The sequence below is a fragment of the Macaca mulatta genome, chromosome 12 (assembly GCF_049350105.2).
Source record: "Macaca mulatta isolate MMU2019108-1 chromosome 12, T2T-MMU8v2.0, whole genome shotgun sequence".
Taxonomy (NCBI): domain Eukaryota; kingdom Metazoa; phylum Chordata; class Mammalia; order Primates; family Cercopithecidae; genus Macaca; species Macaca mulatta.
This window is the reverse complement of record NC_133417.1, coordinates 43,161,452-43,180,291: the sequence shown is the minus strand read 5'-3', so window position 1 is coordinate 43,180,291 and position 18,840 is coordinate 43,161,452.

The window sequence follows — 18,840 nt, the reverse complement described above, 5'->3', positions numbered from 1 at the left end:
CACGTAGCTGGGATTACAGGCATGCGCCACCATGACAGGCTAATTTGTGTATTTTTAGTAGAGATGGGGTTTCACCATATTGGCCAGGCTGGTCCCGAACTCCTGACTCTTGATCTGCCTGCCTTGGCCTCCCATAGAACTGGGATTGCAGGCATGAGGCACCACACCCAGCCTTGGCCATTTTTAAAACTGGCTTGTTTGTTTGTTTTACTGTTGAGTTTTAATAGTTCTTTGCATATTTTGGGTAAAAGTCCTTCATTAAATATGTCTTTTGAAAATATTTTCTCCTAGTCTGTGGTTTGTCTTTCCGTTCTCTTAACAGTATCTATTGCAGAGCAGAAGTTTTGAATTTCACTGAAGTCTGATTTCTTAATTTTTTCTTTTGTGAATCAAGTTTTGGATTTTTATCTAAAAGGTCTTTGCCAACCGAAGGTCATCTGGATTTTCTTTTATCATCTGGGAGTTTTATAGTTTTGCATTTTACACCTAGGGATGTGACACATTTGGGTTAATTTTTGTGAAAAGTGTAAGGTCTGCGTCTACAATTATTATTTTTTTGCGTGTTGATTTTCAGTTGTTCTAGCACTGTTTCTTAAAAAGACTATTCTTTTTCCATTGAATTGCCTTTGTACCTTTATCAAACACGAGCATTTCTTGTTTCTCTATTCTATTCCATTGATCTGTTTGTCCTTTCACTATTACCTCACTGTCTTGATTACTGTAGGTTTATAGTAAGCTTTGAACTTGGGTAGTTATCAGTCCTCTAACTTTATTCTTCTTCAATATTGTGCTGGCTATCTGAGGTCTTTTGTCTCTCAATGTAAACTTTGAAATCAGTTGTTGATATCTACCAAATAACTTGGTGAGGTTTTGATTGGAATTTCATTGAATTTGTCCATGAAATTGGGAAGCATTGACCTCTTAACAATATTGAGCTTTCTCGATTCACAAACATAGAGTATCTCTTCATTTATTTAGTTCTCCTTTGATTTATTTTATCAGTTTTGTAGTTTCCTCATATAGATATTATACATGTTTTGTTCTATTTATACTTAAGGTTTTCTTTTATTTTGGTGCTAATATAAATAGTATTGTGTTTTTAATTTTAAATTCCAGTTGCTCATTTGCTGGTACATAGGAAAACAATTGACCTAACTTTGTATCCTGTAAACTTGCTATAATTGCTTGTTAGTTTCCAGAGTCTTTTTTAAAAATATATTTTTTACTCTTCGAGATTTATCTGAAGAGTCACCTTCAGATAACTCTTGTTATCTGAAATCAAGGAGTTTTTTTCCTTCTTTCTTAGTCTGTATATCTTTTATGTTTGTTGTTGTTGTCTTATTGCATTAGCTAGGGCTTCCAGTATAATGTTGAATGAGAGTAGTAAGGAAACATCCTCATCTTGTCCCTGACCATAGTGGGAAAGCATATGGTTTCTTGCCGCTCAGTATGATGTTAGCTGCTTGGTGTTTTTTTTCCCCCAGATATTCTTTATCAAGTTGAGGAATTTCTCTTCTATTCCATGTTTGCTGAAAAATTTTTTTATCATGAATCTGTGTTGGACTTTATCAAATGCTTTCTCTGCATCTATTCATATGATCATATGATTTTTCTTCTTTACCCTGTTGATGTGATTAATTGTATTAACTGATTTTTTAATGTTGAACTAGGCTTGTATACCTAGAATAAGTTTCAGTTGGTTGTGGTATAAAGTGTTTTTATACATGTTAGATTTGAGTTGTTAATATTTTGTTGAGGATTTTTCCATTCTGCTCATGAGAACTATTGTTGTATAGTTTTTCTTTCTTGTAATGTCTTTAGTTTGGGTATTAGGGTAATACTGGCTTAATAGAGTGAGCTAGAAAGTATTTCCGTGGCTTCTGTTATCTGGAAAAGATTGTAGAGAATTAGTATAATTTCTTTCTCAAATGTATGATAAAATTAAACAGTGAACCCATTTGGATGCTCTCCTTTCCTTTCCTTTCCTTTCCTTTCCTTTCCTTTCCTTTCATTTCTTTCTTCTTTTTTCTTTTCTTTCTTTTCTTCTTTCTTTCTTTCTTTTTCTTTCTTTCCTTTCTTCCTTCCTCTCTTCCTCTCCTTCCTTCCTTCCCTGTTTCTTTCCTTCCCTCTTTCTCTCTTCCTTTCTTTCTCTCTCTCTTTCTTTCTCTTTCTTTCTTTCTTTCTTTCTTTCTTTCTTTCTTTCTTTCTTTCTTTCTTTCTTTCTTTCTTTCTTTTTCTTCCTTCCTTCCTTCCTTCCTTCCTTCCTTCCTTCTTTCCTTCCTTCCTTCCTTCCTTCCTTCCTTCCTTCCTTCCTTTCTTTCCTTCCTTTCTTCCTTTCTTCTTTGTCTTTCTTTCCCTCCCTCCTTTCCTTCCTTCCATTATTTATTCCTCATAATTTAGAATATTCTTCAAGAGAAAGATGAAAGCCATCAACTCAAGGTTAGCACATTTCCCAATGTACTTCAGCATTGACTTCTGTTAGGCTTAGCGGCAATGTTACTGGTATGTTGCATGCTGTTCTCTAAAGACTATCTTTGAGAGGAAAAAAAAAAAAAAGACCCTACATCTTTTGCAATTATATTTTCCCTTTCCCCTATCTAAAGAGACAGGATTTCTGCTGCAAGCTTCTTATCAATATGCTTACTTTTGGTTCCTTCTGAACCAGAATTTTTGAAGAAATGTGCACTTTATTTAAATATTTTTAACTAGTGCTGTAATGACTTTTTTCACTTAGGCAGATAGGTTGAGATTCTTGTGTTTCACCACGTTGCTGATGGTGTTTCTATTTGTGTTATGATTGTGACTGCAAAGTCAGTCAGAGGGTCAGCAATACTTTCTGCACTAACTACTAATGAAGCCTTCATGGTTTCAAGTTCGTTTAGGTGAGCTTTAAGACCCTCTGTACCTGGGTAAAATCATCCTGTGGCTGCATGTGGGTGCTTTGCTGCACCCATAATTTAGGACTGATATACTTTGTCTCCTCTTTACTGTACCCTTACTATCTGTCAGGCACTTTATATACAAATCTAATTTATCCTGACAACAACCCTGTATTCATCATTGTTCAAATGAGGAAAATAAAACTGTGGTTAAAAAGCCTCCCTCAAATGACAAATAAGTCTAAATTTGAACTCAGGTTTATCTGACCCCAGGTGATGTTTCTAATGACTGTGACATATAACATAATTTACAAGTATGTACCAAGTACCTAAAGTGTCAGAAACGAATATGGTAGAACATGAAGTTTTGCTAAAATTTGGTCCATTCATTCATGGGACTTATAATTTAATTAGGTATAGATGAAAGATACAAATGAAGTACCTTAAAACACAAGGAAGGGAAATAAGAATGAGCCTGAAATAGTTAAAGAAGACATTATGGAGGCCATGATGCTTGGACTAAGGTTTATATGAAGAACTGGTTACAGAGAGAAGGATGTGGTATGGCAGGCCCATTGCTCAATGGCACTGAATGAGCAAAGGTAAAAGTAGAAATGAGCAAAATGTGCATTAAGCTGTAGCTTCATGGGAGGAAGGTCTGTATTTGATTCATTTCTGAATCCAGTGTACCCAGTGTGATACATAATAATCAAGTGTCCAATGGATGTTTGTGGGTTGAGACACTAAGAGACTGTGTCTAAAAGAGGAAGGGTTTGAACTGAAGGTAAAAAGAGAGAAGATTAGAAAGGTAGTTGGAATTAGTCTGTAAACGACTCTTAGGGGCCTTCCAAGCACTAAAAAGTATGATCTTCTGAATGTCAGCTTATAACATTGGAATTAATCTGTTAGGGGATACAGAATCGTTGAATGTGTTAGAAAAAAACATAATGAAACAAGTTTGGAAAGCATAATCTGAGATGTGAGAGAGAAAATGACAGGGAAACTAACTAGTAAGATTACTGCAAAAATGTAGTTATGAGGGAGGCTACTTTGGCCTAGGAAGTAGAAAGCCAGAAAGAGTAGCTGCCAGCCCAACAATAAAAAAAGACAGATAGACCACTAGACCTAAACTTTTGTCAGCCCCACCTGGTGAATTCACAGGGCAGCCAACAGTCTGAAATTTAAGAAAAGACAGGTTCCTCCAAGGACCTGGAAGGCAAGCACTGACTCACCTACGGGTAGAGTGTGGGCAGAATGAGGACTGCCATACATGTGGATAAAAAACATTCAGCTAAAATTTATAAGGAATTGCTAAGTAGATCCTTCGGAGCATATACAGTAGTGCTTGCACCCATTTGTAGGCTCTTCTCCATAGGACATCCCACAAAAAGATTAGGAGAATAGAAGGCAGATGAAAGGACTGGAAAATTCTCCCATGGTGGTGCAGGACTGGAGGAATCCAGCAGTATTGAAGCCTGGACAGAAACTTTCTCTCCTATAGAATGAAAGCCTGTTTGAGGTCACTGAGGGAAGGCAGCAAATCCTGTTGTCCCAGGTACAGGTGAAGACCACTGCTGCTGCCAGAGGGAGGGCAAAAGAAAAGCCCTCTCACTTTGGGGGAGGAATAGGAAAGTATCTAGGTCAAGCCTATTTAAGGGCTCCTACTGCTGGACAGGGCAGGAAATACTGTCTTGCAGAAGACTCACTTAAGTCACAGAGCAGAGTTTGGCTGTCATAGGTAAGAAGACAGCATCACTAAGCACCACCGCTAAGATCCAGCAACACAGGATACACCTAAGACTGAAGTGGGCCATGACAACAGAGAAATTCCCAACCCCTTTCCCATGTAATAAAAGCAACAATGGTCCACCTTGGGGAGAGGGGCAAGAGTGTAGAGAGATGCTCTCTGAGGCATAGGCACAGGGATGGCTGAAAGTTGAGGTTGGAGCTGGGGAGAAAACCCCTACAGCAGTTTGCTGTTTTGTGTGCTGTGCAGAGGATAAACTGCAGGGAGGCAAGGATCCTAGCAGAGACCAGGTAAGCTGTGACTGCAATAATCCATGCGAGATTATCCAAACCACCACCATAGGCTTGCAACCATGCCACAGGGTGGCAGCAGTGGTAGAATGTGAAGTGGTGTGATTCTGATTATGTTTTGAATCTAGAACCCTCAGATTTGATTTGCTGATGGAACCCTCAGATATGCTGATCCATTAGATACAGGATGTGAGAAAAATATAGGAATCAAAGACAGTCTCCTATATTCAGAATGAAACTGAAAGATGGTGTCATTTACCAAGTTGGGGAAGACAGAGGTAGGAAGAAGGTTTGGGTGGTAAAACAAGAGTTCTGGACATGTCCTGTAGAAATCTATTCGTAACCATTTAGGGGCTTCATAAGTATCTCTGCATTAGCCTTTATATCTTTGTGTGTATTGGAGACCAGCCCTGCATATGAGGTGCTAAAGGAAAGGCTTGCAGAACTATGGGAAGCTTCGTTTTTATCAAGGTAATTCTGCCGTGAGGAACTGAATTTTCCCTGGTTCATTTATATTAGTTGGCCTTGCTTTCTTGATTTGCAAGATGGGGATCTTTTCATCATAGTCATAGTTGTGTTTTGTGTTGGGTAGGAAATGTGACTTAAAATTTTAGAGGTGATACCACCTTGTTACAAATCGTTTAATGACATTTACATATTCCATGACTCGTTAATTTTCTGACACCATCCTTCCTTCCCTCAGTCTCACTTAGAGCCAGTGGTGCATGCTGGAAGTTTATGTCTTCTCAGGTAGGGATTACAAACTTTCTTGGAAGAATGGGGAAACTGAGGCTCCTATGAAGTATTAATACCTTTATTATTTGGCCTCTCAAAATTGGTTAATATGTGCAACAGGGAAATTATATTTCAAAATAAAGGCCGAGTGCAGTGGCTCATGCCTATAATCCTAGCAGTTTAGGAGGCCGAGATAGGCAGATCACCTGAGGTCAGGAGTTCGAGACCAGCCTGACCGACATGGAGAAACCCCATCTCTACTAAAAATACTAAATTAGCCGGGTGTGGTGACTCATGCCTGTAATCCCAGCTACTAGGGAGGCTGAGGCAGGAGAATCACTTGAACCTGGGAAGTGGAGATTGCAGTAAGCTGAGATCGTACCATTGTGCTCCAGCCTGGGCAACAAAATCGGAACTCTGTCTCAAAAATAAATAAAATAAAATAAAATAAAATAAAATGGGTCTGCTGATACTATTTCTCATTAGCTTAAAGTGGGAGGAACAAACTGCCCTTCTTCTGAGCTAACTTCCAAGGTATTCTGAGTAAGCACAGGAAATGGAGTGGTGCTTAACTGCTGGGAAGTAGGGAAGACTTTCTTCACAAAAGGGAAAGTTTAGGTGAAGGATAAGAGAAACTGATAAAGCAGCCCTCTAGCTATCGGGCTGAAAGTCCTCAAGTGCTGAGAATTTCAGTGATGTTTGCTGACAATGTCTATCAAAAACACCTGAAATCCTTGCTAAGTACTCAGCTTTTTAGGCCACATTCAAGATTTCCTCCTTCATATGCTAAGGCCAAGACTTGGTATTAAAAAGCCCAGTGATGACCTCAATTTTAGGTCTCCAAGGTGTACCTTGAAGCTTCTGATTTTCTCACTTACATCCCCCACAAATAGTAATATTTATCATGTATTAAATGTTGACTTTGTATCCGGCACTCTGCAAACATTATCTCATTGAATTTGCTGGCCAACCCTGAGAGAAAGGTGTATTTATGTTCTGCAGACAGGAGTCAAACTGAAGAGGCTAGCTTGTTTTCTTATGGCTAATGAGTTGGTGAATACAAATTTGCACCCATGGCTGCTGAGTTCAAAGTGCATACCCTTTCCTATTGTGCTTTGTGGTCTTTCGAATTTTTGTATAGCTCAACATTTTCAGGCCATGTATCAATTGCTTTGCATTTGCCTAACCAGCACACTTGCCTTTATTCAGCACGATTGGGTGCTGAGTTATTTAGGTTATTATTCTGATAAATGAAGTCACCACAGTACATATAAAATGCCAACTTCCAAAGAACTAGAATACGTAAAATTTCTACATAAAATGTTACTGAATTAAAAATTACTAGTATCAGTCTGTGGCCTATTAGAAACCAGGCCGCACAACAGGAGGTGAGTGTAAGGTGAGCAAGCAAAGCTTCATCTGTGTGTACAGCTGCTCCCCATGGCTCACATTACCGCCTAAGCTCTGCCACCTGTCAGATAAGTGGCAGCATTAAATTCTCATAGGAGCACAAATGCTATTGTGAACTGTGCATGTCAAAGATGTAGGTTGGACGTTCCTTATGAGAATCTAATGCCTGATGATCTGTCACTGTCTCCCATCACCCCAGATGGGACAATTCAGTTGCAGAAAAACAAGCTCAGAGCTCCCACTGATTCTACATTCTGATGAGTTGTATAATTATTTCATTATATATTACAATGTAATAATAATAGAAATAAAGTGCACAATAAATGTAATACGCTTGAATCATCTTGAAACCATCCCCTACAGCTGGTTTGTGGCAAATTTGTCTTCCATAAAACTGGACACTCGTGCCAAAAAGATTGAGGTCTGCTCTCTTATAATACCTTAAGATTATTATTATGAATCTTGATCGTTATTAGACAGTATTGAACAAAGGAATTCTATTCATTTTAGTGTTCTTGTTCTTTGGATAATTAATAATAGGCAACTTAACAAATAGTTTCATATGAAAAAATTAAGTGCCATGTTCTTTTGTAGATTCAAAGGACATCCAAATCTTCTGTCAACTCTATTCATTTTATAAGCAAGGGCAGCCTTATCTTTCATGGAATATGTGCTAGATTGTCAATGGTTTGAAATCTGGCTGTGTAACAAGGTGATTCTCATGGAAGCCAAGTATGGGAGCACTTAGTTCACAAAGAAATTGAAGATGATACCAGGAGTGCACAGTCACTCAGAATACCTTCTATTTGTAAGTGCTAGAATTCCCAAACTCCTGGCCTCAAGTGATCCTTCTGCCTTGGCCTCCCAAAGTGCTGGGATGACAGGCATAAGCCACAATGCCTGGCCTTTGTAAGTGCTAGAACTCTAAAAGTTTCCATTGGAACAGGCATTCTTTGGATTCTTCTCTTTGAAAACTACTTTCCTGAGGGTCTTGCTTTAGTAAAAACACAAAACTAAACACTCCTTTTAACAGGAGTGTGGATATGTAAGAGAGCTTGTGAGAGAATATGAAGGCAGAAGACAGCAGAAAATGGAAGGGCTCAGAAATCAGAGAAGGGTACCAGAAAATAAATTGTACATTTCATACGTGTCCTAAAGTTACTATTGTCTCCAAGTCAGCATCTGGTGTTTACAAATTAATCTAAATATTCCCCGGCTCCTTTGAGGATAACACCTTTTTTTAATATCCTTGGACTGAAGAGGGAACAGTGCTTCCTGCTATTAATTTAAACTATTTCCAGCAATATGGAATTATGGGACTTTGGTATTCTATTTTATGGTATCAACAACTCCTACTCATCACCTTTCAACTTCTAAAAGAATGTAATGAGACTTCAGAAAAGAGAAAAAATAAGTCCCCTGAGCAAAGAACAGTCATTAACTAATGAGCAAACTACAAATTGTGAACAAGAGAGAAACACCTATTACAAGAACTGTTCCTTGATTGTTCTACAGTGTATGAAACAGGAATTATATTGACTAGTGGGTGTCTCCCTGGTGTGACTGATGAAAAAGCACTCCAGAACACTGAAGAGAATACATTTTTGGAGGAGGAAGGACCCTAAATCTTCATAACATTCCAAACCAATAGCATTTCCTTTATGCATTGATACAGTGTCATGGATACTTTTACCATTCCTCCGATAAATACCCTGTCTTATATATTCTTTCTGAATTCTTTTTTTTTTTTTTTTGAAACAGGGTCTCGCTCTGTTGCCCAAGCTGGAATGCAGTGGTGCAATCATGGGTCACTGCAGCCTGCACTTCCTGGGCTGGAACCATCTTCCCACCTCAGCCTCCCGAGTAGCAGGAACTACAGGTGCACACCACCATGCCTGGATAATTTTTAATTTTTTTTTGTATATACAGAGTCTCACTACATTTCCCAGGCTGGTCTCAAACTCCTGGGCTTAAGTGATCCTCCTGCCTTGGCCTCCCAAAGTGCTGGGATGACAGAAGTGATTCATTGTGCCTTGTCTTTCTGCATTCTTAAGCAATGATGTTTTTTCTTGTTTTGACTTTTGCAAATGTCCTAGAATTAACATGTACACAAATATAATAATTGTAACAATACAAATTCTTTTTCCCAATCTGATAAATAGAGGTACTTTATTGTAATGAAAACTCACTTAATCAGTTTTTTACCAAAAGGATAGAGGGAACTAGTGGTGATCTGTGGTGTGAGGAGTGTAACTGTTTTCCAGTTTGCTAACATGTCTTAGAGGCAGGTGCTGTCTGCTTATCAGTCATCACATGAGGAAGAGCCAACAGAATCACAGTCTACCAATGAACCCAAAGGTATCTGGATTCAAAGAGAATCTGATGTGGAAAGAAAAATATACTAGGGGCAATAATAGAAATATTCTGAAAAGAGCAGTTGTTTTAGGCTGGTTTTTCAATATTTTGATGAAGAATGGTGCTCTTCCCTTTTTCCTCAGTATCAGCTTATCAAATAACAGCTGGATATGGATCACCTAGAACAAAGACTACACATCTCGGACTCCCTTACAATCATATGACAAAGTTTTGGTCAGTGAGATACATAAGCTTAATTTGCTTGTGAAGGAAGCCTCTGGGAAGAATCCTTAAAAGAAAATAGTTCTTCCTGCTGGCTGGAATAATGATAATAGTTGGTGCTAGCATAGCCATTTTGGAACATGATGTAGAAATTTGCAGACATAGAAATAGCATAACAGCAAGATAATGGAAACTTTGGCTTTGGTGGCTGTGTTTTCACAATATCAGCTTGGCCTACCCCGCGTACCTGGAATTATACATGGGACAGCATATGTACTATAGTAAAGAATGAACTCTGAAACCAGATTGGGTTTGATTGAACTCTGAAACCAGATTGGGTTTGATTGAGTCTAGGCTTTGTTTCTTACTAGCTGTGTGACCTTGAGCAAATTCACAAGCTGTGCCTCTATCTGCTCAGTTACAAAATGGGCTAATAAAAATGCCTAACTCATGAAGTTGCTGTTAGGGTTAAATGAGATAATGTATGTAAAATGCTTAGGATAGTATCTGGCATGTCATAAACCCTATGTAAATAGTAACTAGTATTATTTGAGCTATAATTGTTTTCATATTTTTGAGATCACAGAGGAAACTAATTCTAATTAATGTAGAAGCTTCGGCATACATATTAGTGACCAGTATAAAGTGGATACCTAATATTGTGAATGAATGAGTGAATTATTCCTGTTTACTCTTAAGTTCATGTGCTGTGGTAACCTGAACAGTAACATTAAAGAACCTGGTAGCATACGTTAATCACTTGAATCATGAACAAACTAATTAGAGACCAGAGAGGATTATTATTGCCTTGTGTTCTGGCAATTATCTGGATACAATGGTGTCTTTCTGGCGCAGAGCTGCAAGAATCAATGGTCATTCACTACTCACTAGTTTAGCAACTTCTCACCTGATTGTTGGTTCCAGTTCTCAATCCTGTACAGCTTTCGTGACATCCAGCTATTAACCCACTGCTGGCTCCCCTTCTAGTGGCAAGTAATGCAGACTACCTCTGTGCTACCAGTCATTGGCATAACCTTAGAAAAGGCCAACTCACTTATCATTAGCCAAAGCCAAAGCTATAGTTAAGAATACTCACTGCCACAAAAATGCCATAACATATTGACTTAATTTAAACAAGTACTTAGATCATTTGATAATTAAAGGGGAGGGGTACCTAGCCATTCTATTTCTTTCTTAACCTGATCAACCAAACTTAAGAATAAGTTATATTTTGTATGATATACCTATATCCATTTTCCATATGTATACTATGGTTTTTCAAGTAGCATTAGCTGATACATAACATTTCATTCTATTATTTCCCTAAATGAAGAACACTCCAAGCCAGAGAAAGCATATGATATCAGCAACATTTATGATTTCTATTAGCAGCTTTGCCACTGTATATAACACGTAGTTAGTTTCAAGTTGCTCTTTAATCATCATTCCATCCATCATACTATCTAGAATTTGATTGCCTTATTAAAAAACTGGAAGATGTTATAGCAAAGCTATAAAATAGACTTTATGTGACACAACCGTTGTATACTTGGTATTCTTTTCCTTATACACACAGTTTGAAAAATTTCATTACTCATTGACCCAATTTTACATTTAAATATGAATTCTTTTAATTTTACTTTGCAATCAGGTAAATTAGTGAGAAGGAGTCTAAACAATATGCTTTAATTGCATTTATAAATTATTCTCTCTGTCCTTCATGAACATTCTTTCTTTTTTAGATATTGAAATGTGGTATCTAAATATAAAGTGCAGTAACATCTGGATCTAATTGCTGGTTTGAATAATATAGACAGACCTTCAACATTTCGTGCTTTTGAAAGGATGCGTTTAGTAGGAGGTACTGAGTCAAAGGTTGTAAAAATTTTGTACCACTAAAAATAGTTGAAATCTCAGATTCATTTAAAATGGAAATTACCACTTTCTGAGCAAATAGTTCTTGATATAAGGTGTATGTATGCTAGAAAGGGTTCATCAAAATAATGTTTTTGCTTTTTTCATATCCCATATAGGACAATTCTTAAAATCACAGTGGTTTTATTTTTTAAAGAGTCCAAGTCTTATTCAAATTCAAAGCAAGTATTTAAATCAATAATCACTGAACCCATATGTTATGGAAGGTTTTGTATTTGCGGATATATTTTAGATCCATGTTATCACAATAAACTAGAGTGGAAGCATTAAATTTCCATTAAGGTGATGGGCAAATAGGTTGTCATCTGATATGGTTTGACTGTGTCCCCACCCACATCTCAACTTGAATTGTATCTCGCAGAATTCCCATGTGTTGTGGGAGGGACCCAGGGGGAGGTAATTGAATTATGAAGGTCAGTCTTTCCCATGCTATTCTCATGACAGTGAATCAGTCTCATAAGATCTGATGGGTTTATCAGGGGTTTCCACTTTTGCTTCTTTCTCATTTTCTCTTGCTGCTGCCATGTAAGACATGCCTTTTCCTCTTGCCATGATTCTGGGCCTCCCCAGCTGTGTAGAACTGTAAGTCCAATTAAACCTCTTTTTCTTTCCAGTCTCGGGTATGTCTTTATCAGCATGATGAAAATGGACGAATACAGTAAATTGGTACTAGTAGAGTGGGATGTTGCTGAAAAGATACCCAAAAATGTGGAAGTGACTTTGGAACTGGGTCACAGGCAGAGGTTGGAACAATTTGGAGGGCTCAGAAGGAGAAGGAAAATGTGGGAAAGTTTGGAACCTCCTAGAGACTTGTTGAATGGCTTTAACAAAAATGCTGATAGTGATATGAATGATAAGGTCTGGGCTCAGGTGGTTTCAGATGGAGATGAGGAACTTGTTGGGAACTGGTGCACAGGTGACTCTTGATATGTTTTAGCAAAGAGACTGGTGGTATTTTGCACCTGCCCTAGAGATTTATGGAGCTTTGAGCTTGAGGGATATAATTTAGGGTATCTGGCAGAAGAAATTTCTAAGCACCAAAGCATTCAAAAGGTGACTTGGGTGCTGTTAAAAGCATTCAGTTTTAAAACAGAAACAGAGCATAAAAGTTCAGAAAATTCAAGGCCTGATAATGCAGTAGAAAAGAAAAACCCATTTTCTGAGGAGAAATTCAAGCTGGCTGCAAAAATTTGCATAAGCAACAAGGAGCCTAATGTTAATCCCCAAGACCATGGAGAAGATGTCTCCAAAACATGTCAGAGACCTTCATGGTAGCCCCTCCCATCACAGGCCTGGAGGCCCAGGAGGAAAAAGTGGTTTTGTGGGCTGGGCCCCAGGTCCCATTGTGCAGCCTAGGGACTTGGTGCCCTGTGTCCCAGTCACTCCAGCCATGGCTGAAAGTGGCAGCATAGAGCTTAGGCTATGACTTCAGAGGGTGGAAGCCCCAGGCCTTGGCAGCTTCCACATGGTGTTGAGCCTGTCGGTACACAGAAGTCAACAACTGAGGTTTGGGAACCTCCACCTGGATTTTGGATTTATGGAAATGCCTGGATACCCAGGCAAAAATGTGTGGCAGGGACAGGGCCCTCATGGAGAACTCTGTTAGGGCAGTGTGGAAGAGAAATGTGAGGTCAGAGCCCCTACACACAGCCCTTACTGGGGCATTGCTTAGTGGAGCTGTGAGAAGAGGGCCACAGTCCTCCAGACCCCAGAATAGTAGATCTACTGACAGCTTGCACCATGTGCCTGGAAAAGCCATAGACAGTCAATGCCAGCCTGTGAAAGCAGCCGACAGGGAGACTGTACCCTGCAAAGCCAGAGGGGCAGAGTTTCCCAAGACCATGCGAACCCACCTCTTGCATCAGTATGACCTGGATATGAGACCTGGACTCAAACGAGATCATTTTGGAGCTTTAAAATTTGACTGCCCCACTGGATTTCATACTTTCATGGGGCCTATAACCCCTTTGTTTTGGCCAATTTCTCCCAATTTGAACAGCTGTATTTACCCAATACCTGTACCCCCATTGTATTTAGAAAGTAACTAGCTTGCTTTTGATTTTACAGGCTCATAGGCAGAAGGAACATTCCTTGTCTCAGATGAGACTTTAAACTGTGGAGTTTTGGGTTAATGCTAAAATGATTTAAGACTTTGGGGGACTGCTTGGAAGGCATGATTGGTTTTGAAATGCAAGAACATGAGATTTGGAGGGGCCAGGGGCCGAATGATACGGTTTGGCTGTGTTCTCACTCAAATCTTAACTTGAATTGTGTCTCCCAGAATTCCCACATGTTGTTGAAGGGACCCAAGGGAGGTAATTGAATCATGGGAGCGGGTCTTTCCCATGCTATTCTTGTGGTAGTGAATTAAGTTTCACAAAATCTGATGGGTTTATCAGGGGTTTCTGCTTTTGCTTCTTCCTCATTCTCTCTTGCTGCTGCCATGTAAGAAGTGCCTTTAGCCCTCTGCCATGATTGTGAGAACTTTCCTAGCTACTTGGAACTGTAAGTCCAATTAAACCTCTTTTTCTTCCCAGTCTCAAGTTTGTCTTTATCAGCAGCATGAAAAACAGACTAATCCATCATCCTAGTAGTAACGTTTATGTGCATGTATGTGTATGTATGTATATCTTAGCTGTTATGTGTTATAGATCACTATGTTTCACTAAAAAGTCCTTAGGAGCACATGTGTATGTATTTCAGCTTTCCTTCCTCCAATTATAAAGATCCTTCACCCAAATATGTGTCTCATCCCCAACTCTTTTGTGAATTCTCATTTTGTGGCTCTATTGCATTAGTATTTAGAAAGAAATGTCAATAGCAACAGACTTTCATCTGAAAAACACTCAATAAATAACTGTCACCTAAATACTTAATTCCTGCTTAAATCAATAAAATAAACTGATCTCTTAGTACATTATACGATTATTCTATTCCGAATAAAATCTCATGTATATCTGAATTTAAGATCTCCTTAAAAAAGATAAGTGTTGCTCCCTTTCTTGAAAGCCAGTGACCCAGAATTCTGTTTGTCTCAGAAAAGGTCTCTATAATATGTTGGGCACCTGAGGCCACCTGGACCATGAGGATTCTGAGATGCTGAAAGTGACCACTTCTAAAATAGGATTACAATTCATCTTGGCAAATTCCTTCTTTTAAATTATCAGTTGAACTCTAGGTATGGTGACCATTTAAAAAAGAGCAACATCTCTGTTCCACAGTGTGGAAGTGCCACCAAGACCTTGGAGCACAACCTGGGTAAACCTCCTAGGTATTACTGTTTACTAGACGTGATACCTTGATCAATCTCACTAACTTCTTTGGATCTCAGTTTCTCATCTTTAAAATCAGGATAATATTTGGACCTACTTCACAGATAGTAGTGGTACCTAAATGAATTCAATCACATAAACAGCTTATTCTTATTGAGATTGTTTGGGACTTTTTGCTTTAATGACTTGATTAAGAAGCTAGGATCAAAGTAATATCTCTGTAGGCATCTTCTAAGCAGAAATTTTGGTCAGGAGTGTAGGTGTGAAGTAGAGAATTAAGGAAAGAAGATTTGAGCCAGTTCTAAACCAGCACCAGGAATGATTCGCAGTAGGTCTTTTTTTGGAAATAGGCCAGAAACAACTAGTCATAGCACAGTTGACCCTCTGGACCCAAAGATGTGAATTTGCCTAATATCTGTGGAAAGAAAGAGTTGACACCCACCAGGCCCTCTAGGAAACCATATCTGTTAGCAGGAAGTGAGCCCAGAATTTGATTCTCTTAAGATTTCAGTGTGTTTGGATCCTGGGCTAAAGGAATGCTCAGATGCTTCCTGTCACAGTCATCTCCCCCAACTACTCAGTTCTTTCCTGAAGCAGAGGCAGTGATCTTGGCTGGAAGAACTTCACAGTAGTCAGTGATTTTATAGCACTCATGTTAGCACTTTATGCACTGTGAAAATGCCCCCAGCATATGGCTGTTAAAAATACTACTGATAATCTCAGCTATGGTTAGCTTAAAGAAAGTTGCTTGAGCATATAACTAATATGAAATGAGGGGGAACACTTTATCAGTTTTGATCAATGGCAATGTTAAGGAGTTAATATCGCTATTAAAATTTTGCCCTATTATTATTTTTTCCCTATTATTCTTATTAGCATTATCTTTCCAGAAAATCGTATTCACTTTAGGGGGAAGTTTTAGTCTTGAGCATAATTTGCAGTTTGTACCACTGCCTTAGTTCCGGCCCACGTTATTTCTCTACTGACTTTGCAATAGACAGCCTTTGACTTGGAAGCCCTTCCTCCAGGCTTCTAATCAGATCTCGTATCACTGCCAAAGTTTGTTTTTTTTTTTTTTTTTTTTTTGCTTTGTTTTTTTAGTTAGTTTAAAAAAAGAAAAAAAAAAAAACTCCTTAAATCTGTTTATATGACTTGTTCACTTAAAACTCTTTAGTAATTCTCTTCCTAATTACAGAATGAAGTCTAAAGCCATATCTTCCTATCTTTCTTCTTTGGTCCTTCATCATCAGATGCTGGTTTTCTCCATAGTCTCATCTCCTGCACCTCTCAGCTCACACCCAACTCTTTGCTGTGTCCCATGCTGTTCCACATTTCTACGTGATGGCACACTGCATTTCTATCTGAAGTGCCCCTCTCTATGTTATCTATGTTTCTCCAACTCTGATGCTGTATCCCTATTCTTCTGTTCTCTTCGTTACCTCTTCTGTATCTGGCTCTCTAGAATTTTAGAGGGAAAAGCATCATCTTGTCTACCTTTGTGTTAGAAATGAGAGAATGAAGTTCCAGAGACCTTCATTAGCCACCTCTGCTAAGAAGCCTGTAACAGAGGGGAGCTGGGTTGCTGGACAACCAGTCCCACCGAGCATGTCCCCTTGTATCAGAGAAGCCACGCCCCATGGATTGTCTTAGCCTTCTATGCACTTCAGTTCTGCATCGACTTATTGATGTCCTGGACATTTTACAATGTGAACTTGGATATGAAGATTCTTTACTTTGTCTGCTTGTTTCTTAAACTCTTCAGTGATTTTATTCTCCAATCTCAGGTATTACTTTCTTAAAGGAAATAAGCATAAATTATTTATCCTAAACACCCCAAAACCTCTAACAATTTATCTTAGAAAATTTTTAAAAAATCAGTAGAAAACAAAAAAATAATAAATACAAATAGGCAATATCCTTATGAAAAACTGTTCAATTAGTAATCAAAGACAGGGAAAATACAACTAAATAAGATAGTCTCTTTTCATAAAATATAATTTTTTATTAAATTACTAAGATTGTCAAGGTTGTGAGGAAATAGGCACTTGCATGTCCTTTTAGGAATTATACAACTTGGACAAATATTTTTGCAGGACATTTGGAACCTGCTTAAAACCTTAAAAACATGACTGCCATGTTTTTGACTCATAAAACTTACATTTAATTATTTATCCAATGCAACATGGACAGTTTTTACAAACATCTTGATCAGGATATTTTTAATAGAGGAAAAATTAGAAACTAGTTCCAATGCCAAAAAAAAAAAATTAGTTAAATAAGCTACTGCATGGCCATTCAATATAATGATAACCACTGAAATTACATTTTTAAGTTTATGTCTTTCTGTGAATTTACATGATATTGTTGACTGACAAAAAGTAAGGTTAAAATGTATGTACTCTCTATGATTGCAATTTTTGTTAAAAATATGTATACATATCACCTATGGATAAAAATATTATCTTCCCTGCATTTCTAATACTTGGAGATATGCCTGGCTTGCAGGTAACATTTAAATAAAGTTGAATGAATAAATACAAAAAAATCTGGATATGCATATGTCAAAATGATCATACTGATTAGTGGCTTTAGTTTATTTTTCAACTTTTTTGTTTATATTTGTTTTTATACAATAAACCCATATAACCTTTGTCATAAAAAAATTTTAAATAAAAATACAGCTGCTCAGTTCATATTTCCAAGCAAAACAATAATCACCATATTTCCAAGCAAATATTTCCAAGCAAAACAACAATTTAACTCACTTAGTCTGAGGTGCTTAAAAAGTGCCCAAATGAAGATGCTCAGATTTCTTTAGTGCTACTGCTTAATTCTGTCATACCAGGCCTTCACTGACAGCCACGCATGCATTATTGGTCTACAGTTTTTAAGTGGCTCAGGCTCTATGTTCAGAATTTCCTGAATGCCTAAAGAATATCTGCCCACCCACACACCCATCTTGCTCAGCTTAGCAAGGCTCTTTCATCATGTTCTATATTTTCCAGGAACACGTTGTATGTAGAAAAATGGCCCCCAAGGAGCAACTGAAGCATGTGTGTAGGCACTTTGAATTGACATATTGTGGAATAATCAGAAATTTATTTGGATAAATAGTCTGTAATATAGTCAGGGACTTCTCATAATTCTGAAGTCAATGAGGCCCTCGGTGGTTTTATTTCCCTCACTTTCAAGACAATGGGATTCACGTAGACTATGGATTTACTCATTAAATGCTGAATGTAAGAACTTGTCAATGTCGTCTTATTTTGGGAAAACTGAGCATGGTTCCTTTTGGTAAATAAAATGAACATAAAATAAACATTGCAGGCCATGTTTGTTCCAGTCTTCTTTGTGAACTGCAAATTCAGCTGCTGCTGCATTGAAGCAGATTCTGCTCGTAAAGTAGTGAAATGCCTGGTCTGCAATATATCACTATGGGATGCTGTAATGTCAGAGGCCCTTGTCAACACATTGGCAAAACTCCCATCCTGTGGCTGCAGGAAAAGATGCAAAACATTGCATCCAGTGTATGGACCTTGGACTTTGAGAATTCTGGCTTTGATAATTGATAACTTTAAAAAAAACCTTACGCAAGCAATGATACATACCTCTTCACCTGTGCAAGATAACTTTTAATCATGTAGCCACTATTCTAAATAGCTTCACTGTCTCTTTCATCTTTTTTGTTGGTGGTGGTAATGATGAAGGTGATGGTAGTAGTAGCTACGGCTACTAAGCCTCTATTATGAGCCAGATGCCACAATTTACAGGTGAAGACATTAATTCCCAAAAGTAGAACCAGAATTTAGATAGTCTCTGGAGATACCTGCTACACAATGGGTGCACACCTGTGCCTATGTTTTCAATCTTGGAATCTTTCTATTGTACAGCTCCGTCTCCCTTTTTCCACCTCTGGATTAAAAAAGAAAAAAATTGTCTTTAGGATTTTCATGATTCAGCAGATTGTTCTGCTCTTAGAAAGTACACAGGTACTT